The following is a 9,898-nucleotide window of genomic DNA, read 5'->3' on the forward strand; positions in this document are numbered from 1 at the left end:
GAGACGCTGCTCTGTGAGTCTCTCACATTTCTGAATATCTGAGCAGAAGTAAGGACAGCTGTTGTTCTGTCTTCTCAAGAGTGTTTTGGACCAAACACCAAGCCTTTTGAAGATGGAGATATGGTCCCCTCCTGGGCAGAGGACCAATTTGCTTGCTGACCAGCAGAAAAATAAGGTCTCCTCACGGATGTAGAGAACAAACATAAATGGACACCAAGCGGGGGAAGCAGGGGAGCAGTGTTGGGGTGGGATGAATTGGGAGATTTTGACTAACATATATACATTAATATGTATAAAGATGACTCACAAAAAAATATCAGATTGTACACTTTCAATATAGGCAGTTTATTGTGTGTCAATTATGTCTCAATAAAACTCTTTGAAAGGAAAAACTAAATTAAACTAAAGTAAACCAAAAAACGCATAAATAAAAAGTCTTCTCTGGGATGACGTTTGGGTGGGTTCCCTTGCAGTCCCTTTGAAGATCGGGATTTGAAAAGCTGGGGCTCCTCGGCTGTGACACACGCCCCCTGAGTGTGTAGCACCCCCCTGAGCCCAGCCTGCGCTGCCTTGGACGCGGGAGCAGGGGGCCCTGGTGAGAACCCGAGGCCCATGCCATGGGCCCTGCGGAGTCGCGTGGTCCTTTGTCTTTGACCTGGGAGTCTTGTGGCTTCTGCCAGCAGCCAGGAAACTGGCTTAACGGTGTTAGCTTTCGAATCGGCTAAAATCCCAGATCCCTCATAGTTCTTTATGGTGCTTTTACTCATTCCCCGAGGTTAGTGATCAATTACCCTTTTTCTTCTGAGTGTGGCTTTCACTGTGTCCCGTGAGTCTTATTGGAAAGTCCTTTCTTTTTCATCGCTCCCAAGAGGATTTGCAGTTTCCCTTCTGACTTCCCCTTTGAGCAGATCTTTTCTAGGAGTGTGTTTCTTAATTACCAAGAAATTGAGGGTTTGTTGGCCGTGGTGATTAGCGAACTGAGCCTATAAATCTCTGCTTATCAAAATTTGCTAAGATTTTAAATGTGCCATGAACTTAAAAGGATGCAGATACTCTGTTCAAGAGCTTATATGCTTATGTTTATTATGTAATGCTTTCGTGCTTTTTTAAAAAGAACTTTTTATTCCAAAATAATTTTAGACCCATAACAGGTTACAAAAATAGTACAGAGGGCTCCCAGGTAGCTTCACCCAGCTTCCTTCAAAGATCACATCTCCGACAACCAGAGAACAGTTCAAAGCAAGGGAGCTGACGCTGGTATAAGACTGTAGATAAGCTACAGATGCTGGATTTCACCAGGTTTAACACGCACTTTTTGTGTGTACCTCTCTCCCCTCCCCCACGCACGTAGGCGGTGTCATCACCACACAGTGGGGCTGCAGGGCTGCCCGTCTCCGTCTCTGCAGCAAAAGTACCTGCTGGGGACCCTTGGGAGTCACACCCTCCTGCTGAACTTGAGAGTCTTGGCCCCCCTTTCTGTGAGATACGTCCAGTTCTCAAAGACACAAATGTCAAAATCAAGTCTTCCCTAAATCTCAAATCCTCTAAACATCTTACATAAGATGTTCAAGGCACAGGTTAATTGAAAACTTTTATCTTCTTTTCACAAATGATGCTTTAAGTCAGTTCATAACGCTCATCTTTTTCTTGATTATTTCTTTTATCCTCATAAAAATCTTCGATTACTTATACTCAATACCCCTTCTTCATCTCCTCTTTTTTTTTTAATATCCCGGAACCTCTCTGATTTTCCTGTTAACCCTTCTTTACGTATTTTCAATGTTGCTTTTTTCCCCTCGTGATTTCTAGTCTATATTTTTCCTCTGTGCTTTGAGGTGTGTCTTCCATTGTATATTCTAGTCCAACAACGTGGGTGTTCTTCTTGTCCGATTCAGCAATTAAACTTTTCTTTTAGCTTCAGGAGGTCATTTTTGTGTCGAGCTTGAAACTCCTTCAGCCTCTTTTTGTCTTATGTTTATAATTTTAGGAAAGAAAGTACATTTTGAGAGGAAACACACTCCCCTTCACAACCAGGGGGATTCGCGGTGGTTAAAATCATGGCTCCATTATTTCGTGGCCCAGGCAGAGAGGAGGAGGGGGACTCAGGAGGTTCCTGGGGTCTCGGCAGCCCTCTTTTCTCATTTCACAACCACTCTCGTCACGCCCGCCCTGTTCAAATGCTTCGCTCCGATTCCAGGCTCCCTTCTGACTAGAGCACGCGTGTCGCCCTGACTCAGGTCTGCAGTCTGTTCGTCACACCGGTACTCGCCTGTCCCCTGGATGCTGTGCTGCTAACCTGCCCCCTCTCCGTCTCCTCTCTTCTCCAGTGGGCCCTTCCTCTCCTCCGCTCATACAGCCTGGGCTCTCCTCGCCCTTCCCACCCCCCACCCCACCCCACTCCCAGCCTGCAGTGAGCCCTCCACCACCCCATCCTCCCTTTACCCCCTTGTGCTGTGACCGCCTTCCCTGCACCTGTCCCTCACCCCCTGCCACCCTGCACCGAGTGAGTCTCTGTCATTGGCTCGTGGAAACCGAGCACAGCTTACGTTGGGCACACAGTTAACTCTCTGGATGGTGTCAGGACCTCACCGGGGCTGAGAGGCTCCCACACCTTTCTTCTCTCGAGGAGGAGCAGGGATCCGAGGGTCTCGGGCTGGCTTTTCCCACTGGCTCCTTAAGGTCTTGGGGTTAAGACGCCCTTTGAGATCTGATGACGCTAGGAAACCCCTCCTTGGAGGCAGGGACTGTCAGAGGGCTGTGGGATTCCCTGGCGTGTGCCCACGGGCCTCAGGTCACGACCGTGCTGGCTCGAGAGCAAATGTGAGCAGAAGACACACACGCCTGACCCTTTCTGTGGCTGAGCAAACCGGCTTACACAAAAGCAACAGGCATTAAGATTAAAGTATCCCAATCGTTTTTGTTTGTGCAAATTGTAACGAGGCTGTACTAGACAAGGATTTTAGAAAAGAGAATGTTTTTACAAATCTGTTTCCTCCCTCTTGTGAATTTACTTGGGGATACCAGGGAGTGTCATTCTCAGTGGCCCTGCCTGGATGTTATATAAAAATATAAAATATATATAAAACACCAGAGACAGGAGTGGACCTGGGTTCCAGGGCTCTGTGGATCTGTTGTTAAGCCTGAAATAAACACGGGCCCTAAAAGTGGGCAGCGCTTTGAATTTTGCTTTAAAATACCCATTGATTTTTCATCTATATTTCCTGCAAAACCTAAAAATATTTTTCTGTTGGAGAAGTACTTATGAAAAAAAAACAAGAAGCAGATGCTGACAAATATTTGGTGCCGCAATTAGCTGCTGTCATATTTTATACGGGGATAACAGAATCCATCCAACATGAACATCTTTTGCTTTATAAACGGCTTCATCCACTTGGATGTAAAGTCTGCTTCCAAAAAGAAACATTTTTAATTGCCCCATTTTCTGCCCTTTTGACTTATTCCAGAAAAAAACACCTCAAATGAATCATGGGTTTGATTAATTGGTACCCAATTTTTAGAAGCCGCAAATTATTGAAAACTGAAAATAGAGAAGTCCCTTAGGAAACAAGGCCTTGGGTGCTTATCCAAATACTAAATTTCATTAAGATGCGGCCTGGTCAGTGAGGAAATTAGCCTGGCATGGAAAAGCCTCAGTCCCCACAGAACAGTTTCTGATGGAGAAGGTCCTCTCAGCTCAAGGAAACCGAACAGAGAGCAAGATGATGAAGTAAACTGTGGTTCGGGTTCGGGTTAGGGTCAGGGTCAGGTTCACAGCAGAGTTGAGGAAACACAGCTGGAATAAAGAACAAGTCCAGTAGAACAGGAATTAATCACAAGGACCAAGAAGGGTGGTGGGGCTGGTAGAGAGGCCCAGAGCACAGGCCGGCAGGGATGCTGCAGGGACACGTGGGTGCGGGTACCAGGTGGCCTCCCTGGAAGGTGGAGATGGCCTAGGAGTAAAAGGGTGAGGCTGAGGAGACACGCCCAACGAGGGGAAAATAACACACACACATGTTCTGACAGCAGCAGCATCTATTAATGTGAGAAGCAGGGAAAGGTTTACATTGCTGGGAAAGGGCTTGGCAAGTGATGTCAGGGGGAGGGTAGATGTGAAGCGTGGGGAGTACGTGCGTGAGCTAAAGCCAGACGGTGGCCACCGTGACGGCCGACCACCGGGAAAGGGCGGCAGGGGCTGCGATGGAGGAGCTGGGACGCCGCACAGGGGCACGCGCTCAGTCCCAAGGTCAGGAGACAGCCCAGGTGCTTCCCCCCGCGTGCCGGGGCATGGGGACCTGCAGACACAGAGCGGAATTGCCAGATTCCCGAGAAGGGGTCCTCCCTGTCCCGGTGCCGCGGCCCCTGCCGTGCTGTCCCCTTGCTGGGGCTGGGCGGGGCCGGGTCTCTGCAGGTGTGCAGCGCCCAGCAGGGCTGGGGGGCAGGACGGGGGAAGCCACACCTTCTCCTTCCCCCTGCTCGATGCTCCTGCCACCTCCCCCGCCCACCCGCCGGGCTGGGGCCGCCGCCCCACCTTCAGTTCTGCCCGAGCTCCCAGTGTCCCGGCGCCACCCCGCTGGGCAGAGCCCGGCCAGAGGGCCGAGCGCCTGGGCGCCCGCCGCAGCCCAGCGTCCCTCCCCGGAGGCCTGGGCCACAGCCCTCCTCGCAGCCCAGCCGCCACCCCCCAGTCCTCCCACACCTCCTCCCGACACCCCGCCCGTAGATCCCTCCTGGCTGTTCACACAGCCCCCGTGTCTTCCGTCCTCCTGGGGGGACTGTGGCTGACCCAGGATCGCGAAGAGTGGGACAACCAGTCGGGACCAGGCCCGAGGTGGTAGAGATGCAAGGAGCTGGGGACAGCTCCACGTGAACTGAGGAGTGAGGACTGTGTGGGGCGGGACAGACAGCCCACCGGGAGAGCCATGGCGCTCGGGGAAGGAACGAGGGAGCGGCTCCACTGCTGCCGGGCAGGCACCCACGTTCCAAAGGAAGGTGCTGGGGGCGCTCGAAACGAGGGTCCTGCCAGGCCCCCGCTTCACCACGCCCGGGGTAGAAGGGGAGGCCAGGACGCGGCCGGGGCCGGAGAGCAGAGGGGGGCCTCCTCCGGAAGGGGTGCGGTGCGTCACCCCCCGGCGAGCGAGGGGACCCGGGAGCCACTCGGAGCTCCCCCCGCGGCCTGGGCTGGGGGAGTGCCGCGACGGGTCCCTGAGCCAACACGGCTGAGCGGTGGCACGGGGCCGGACGAGCACCCTGTCCAGACGTGGTGCCTCCAAAAGGCTCCCCTCCGAGGCGGACCTCAGGAGAGGGGAGAGGCAGCAAAAGCAGGATCGCGGGCGGCGGGGGGCGGGGGGGTGGGGGTCCTTCTGAGGCTCAGGAACAGGCCAGGGGCGCACCAGGGGCCCGCAGGCAGGACACCCCCCAGGGCCATCCCGTTGGCACGAGACGCCAGTCCTCCCGCAAGGGCGGCAGGGGCCGGGGAGAGACCCGGGGGGGGGTCCGCTAGAGGCCCGACCCCCCGCCCCGCCACATCCTGGGTCAACGCGGGGGCCGGGCGGGGGAGGAGAGCCGTTTCCAGCTGAACGAGACGCGGCAGGCTTCCCACTGGAGTGGACTGGGAATTTTTTATACCAAAAAAAATGTGATTCTTTGCTCACAGCTGACAGGACCAGAAAAGCGAGGCCCCAGATCCCCCGCGGCGTTTCTGGGCTGCCCGCGAAGCGGGGGCGGTTTAACGGGGCCAGAGAGAAAGGATAAAGGGGCTTCCCTGTTTCATCCCGCTGAAGCCCGCTTATTAATAAACGGCAGACACTTGTCCGTGAAAAAGAACGTGCTGACAACACGGGGAGGTGGGCACGAGGCCGGCACGTGGGCCCAGGTGCAGGAAGCTGTCCTGCACTCGGGACCACAGCGGGTGCGTGGCAGGGACGGGGCCCGGGGCGCTGGTGCACGGGGCAACCCCCCGAGAGGGCACTCGTGCCGGTGAGCACACCTGAGGGCCGGTCCCCGCGCCCCACGCGCCGCCTTCGGGCTCAGGTAACGAGCAGGCGTCCTGAGTGTGCGCCTGGCAGGTGTGGCTCCTTGGACCCGCCCTTCCTGCCCACGGCCAAGGTCAGCTGTCTGGCCCTGGGAGCTTGGGTCCAGGCTGCAGACGGCGTTTCTACAGGTAAGCGACCCCCCGCTGGTGCGACCTCCCTGCCTCACCCTGGTCTGCAAACGCGCCCCGTCCTCCCGTTTCTCCTGCGAGGAGTCCATCAGTGGCCTGTGGGGTGGGAGACTGCGGCCCACCGGGCGCTTGTGGCCGGAGCTGCTGGGGGACACGCGCCCTGGGTCCGGCCTCTCTCAGCTGTTTGTCATTAACCGGGGACTGCACGCCTGTCCTGGGCACCACGGAGCCTGTCCATCCACGCTCTTCACCTGCCCCCTCCAGGTGGGTGGCTTTGCAGGGCGGGGTGGCTGGAGGGGACGAGGAGGGTCTCAAGGAAGGAGGCAGGGGTGGGGGGGTGTGCGGCGCGTGTTTCAGCGCAGACCCAGGCACAAGAGAACCTATTTTCAGTCACATCGACGTCTTACCTTGTTCCCTACGAGGCAGTGACCGCAGCTTCTGAACAAGCTGATGAGGTGGATCAAAGTATTGGATTGACCTACTGGTCAGCTCAGTGACTCTTCTGTCATGTAGAAAAAACTCACGCCACGTGGACAATTTTCATCCTGAGGATACCCCGAAGCTGAGACGTGTACACCAGTCTTCACAGAAGGATTTCATTAGTAACCCGATGCCCAAAACCCAGGCTCACGGAATAAGGCTTGAAACCCACTGGCACATTGCATTGTTCTCCATGTGCCTGCGTGTCTTACAACTTAATAGTTTCTAACGTGCTGTCTTCCAGCTGATGTTTATGTTACAATAGAAACGTCCGACACAGATGCATTTACAGGCGTCCTGAGGCCGGGAGTCCCTCGGGTCAGCTCCTCGAGGAGACAGAGTACGCGTATCCAGACAACGGCCGGTGGCTGAGGTATTTGATGCCGACCTTGTCACACCCCCAAATCCAGCCACCAAACCAGGTATAAGCTGGGGTTCAGAGCAGGGGTTTTCATATGTTTTCACTCATGAAAAACTATTGTATGTAGCCTTGCCAATTTTTAAGTTGATTTCTGAAAGTTTTATTTGTAAGCTAAAATAGTTGCAAAGGATGTAATTTGCAGCGAATTATAAACACTGGCTTAAAAAATAAAATCAGGTCACTCCTTTAACAGTTTTCAATGGAATCTCCAACCATAAAAATTCCACTCCCACCATTGTCCATTTAAAACCGCATTGTCCATTTAAAAACTTCTTTAAAAGTCTAATTTTACATTTTACTTCTTTCCCTTAAAATCGTATTTTTAATATACTTTCTCCACAGAAAGTGGAGAATATATTGACACAGTTGTGACAAGGGTCATATGGCAATGTCTTTCGAAATTATAAAAGCACGTACCCTTTAAATCAGTAGTTCCACTTCTAGGAATTTGCGTTTAGCCTTCCGATATATTCTCACCAAATGTGAAACGACATACGTAAGAGGTTATTTACTATAGCGTTGTTGGTAATAGCAAAAGATTAGAAATAACTAATTGCTACGGAGTGCAAAACTTGCTGTCTTCTGCCTGGCTGCGGCATCCAAGAAGAAGGGAAACAGGAAGGTTGTACAACAAGGAGTAACATGTGCCGCTGCTGCTTTTGTCTAATGTAATTTACTTTTAATCTTAATGTAACATACTTTTATATCAGAAAAACTTTTGCTACCACTCAAGCATACCTCTCTGCGTACAAAATACAAATAGAAATACGTATTTTTAAATGTGACCAAAAAGCTGTCGGTGTCAAAACATTTATGCTAGATTGTATCATTATAATTTTTTTCAGTTCACAATTGATAAAAACGATGCGACATACCTATTTTTTTAACCAAGTATTCAGTATAAAAAAATACTTCTGGACGTGATGGACACGGATGGGGCCATTTTACTTTTCGACTCGTTCACACGTCTGTGTGTAAATGTTTGCTGTCGCCGGCCCGAGACAAAGGTCAGCGTTAGGGTTAGGATGTCTCCCGTGCTGTGGAAATGTGACCTGGCGTGAACGTCCCAGCTGTGCCCCCCGGAAAGCTGTATCCAGGCGTCCCCTGTGTCACCAGGTAACCTTGCTCATGATGGAAATGACTGCCCTGCATCTGCACTGGGAGGCCTGTGGCTGGCTGGCGGGGGGCCCAGCGTGGTGACGTGGCGGTGCCTCTTGTAAGGCCTAAAATGCCACGTGCTGCCTTGACGCCTTTGAGCCTCGCGGGGCCCCGAAGGCCTGACGGTGAGTTGCCCCGTCCTCACCAGCTATGCCCCCTGCCCCCGCCTGGCAGGAAAGGCCCCCCCCACCCAGCTAGTTCCCCTACCAGCTGGAGCAGCTGCACCCCCTGGTCCTCATCCTCCCTGCCCGCCCGTGGGGTTATTCCAGCCAGTCAGCCTCGTCCCCCTCGGGAAACAGGGGGCCCATCCCCTTGTTAACGACGGTGTCTGCCTCTCTCAGCCCCCTGGTGCGTCCTGTTCCCTCGTGAAGCCCCCATGTGGCCCTGCAGGCTGTGTCCTCTCCCCCCACGCCCACCCGCCAAGCCGCCGCCCCTGGGAGCTTCGCTGATACGGGAGCTTCGCTGATACATGAGCTGCTGTCGGGTGTCCAGGGCCGACGTCCTCCCCTCACCAACAAGCTGACCAGGAGGCGATCAGGACGCGCGGGAAACCACCCCTAAGAGCTGTTGCGAAGACAGCAGCAGCTGTGCAGGCTCTGTGTGGTTCCACATCCCGCCTGTGTCAGTCTCCTTTCCTTCTGCTTGAACTGAGCCTTGGGGGGGAGGGGGTGGGGGGGCACGAGACTGGAGAACGGCCCCCAAACCGCTGCGTGGACCAGGGCGAGGACGCCTCCCAGGGGGACCGTGGCTGATCTGCCGTTGGCACTAGGGTCAGTGTGTTCCCGTCCCAGGTGCTCTCCAGAGTCTAAATGTCTGTGGGGCCCAAGAGGACCCCCTAGTGGGCATTGCACGCACCAGTTTTATCCATGTAACTGCTGAGAAATCTTGTGCACAGAAAGAAACAGCAGTGAGTTATATGCAAAAATAATGTGTGCAACGGACAAATTATGCAAAAGACAGAAACTAGCAAAGCTCACTCAAGAAATCATCTGAATAGCCTTATATCTATTAAATAAATTGAATTTATAATTAAAAACCTTCAAACAAAGAAAAGAAAGGCCCTGGGAACACAATTAGAATTCTTACCACAGGGATGTGAAGTGGTGCAGCCGCTATGGAGACCAACGTGGTGGTGCCTCAAGAAGTGAACAAAATTATCCCAGGCTTCCTAGGTGGCGCAGTGGCTGGGAATCCGCCTGCCAATGCAGAGGACATGAGTTCAAAATTATCCCAGCAGCTCCACCTCTGAGGGTAGATCCAGAGACTGCAAAGCAGGGGCTCGGGCAGAAGCCTGTCCACCCTGTTACTGCAGCACTACTCACAACAGCTGAAAGGTGGAAACGACCCAAGTGTCCATCAGCCAACAAATGAGTAAACAAAGTGTGGCCCATGCACACAACGGGATACTGTTCAGCCTTAAAATGGAAGGAAATTCTGACAGCTGCCACAACATGGGTACACATGGAAGATGTTACGCTGAGTGAAACAAGCCAGACAGAAAAGGACCAGTATTGTCTGATCCCACCAATATGAAGTATCTAGAGCAAATTCCCAGAGAGGAAAGTAGGTGGTGGGGGCCTGTCGGGGGAGGGAATGTTTAATGGGGATATACTGTCAGTTTGGGAGATGAAAAAGTTCTGGAGATGGTGGTGGTGATGGTTACACAACAGTGTGAATGTACT

The sequence above is a fragment of the Hippopotamus amphibius genome, chromosome 14 (assembly GCF_030028045.1).
Source record: "Hippopotamus amphibius kiboko isolate mHipAmp2 chromosome 14, mHipAmp2.hap2, whole genome shotgun sequence".
Classification (NCBI taxonomy): Eukaryota; Metazoa; Chordata; class Mammalia; order Artiodactyla; family Hippopotamidae; genus Hippopotamus; species Hippopotamus amphibius.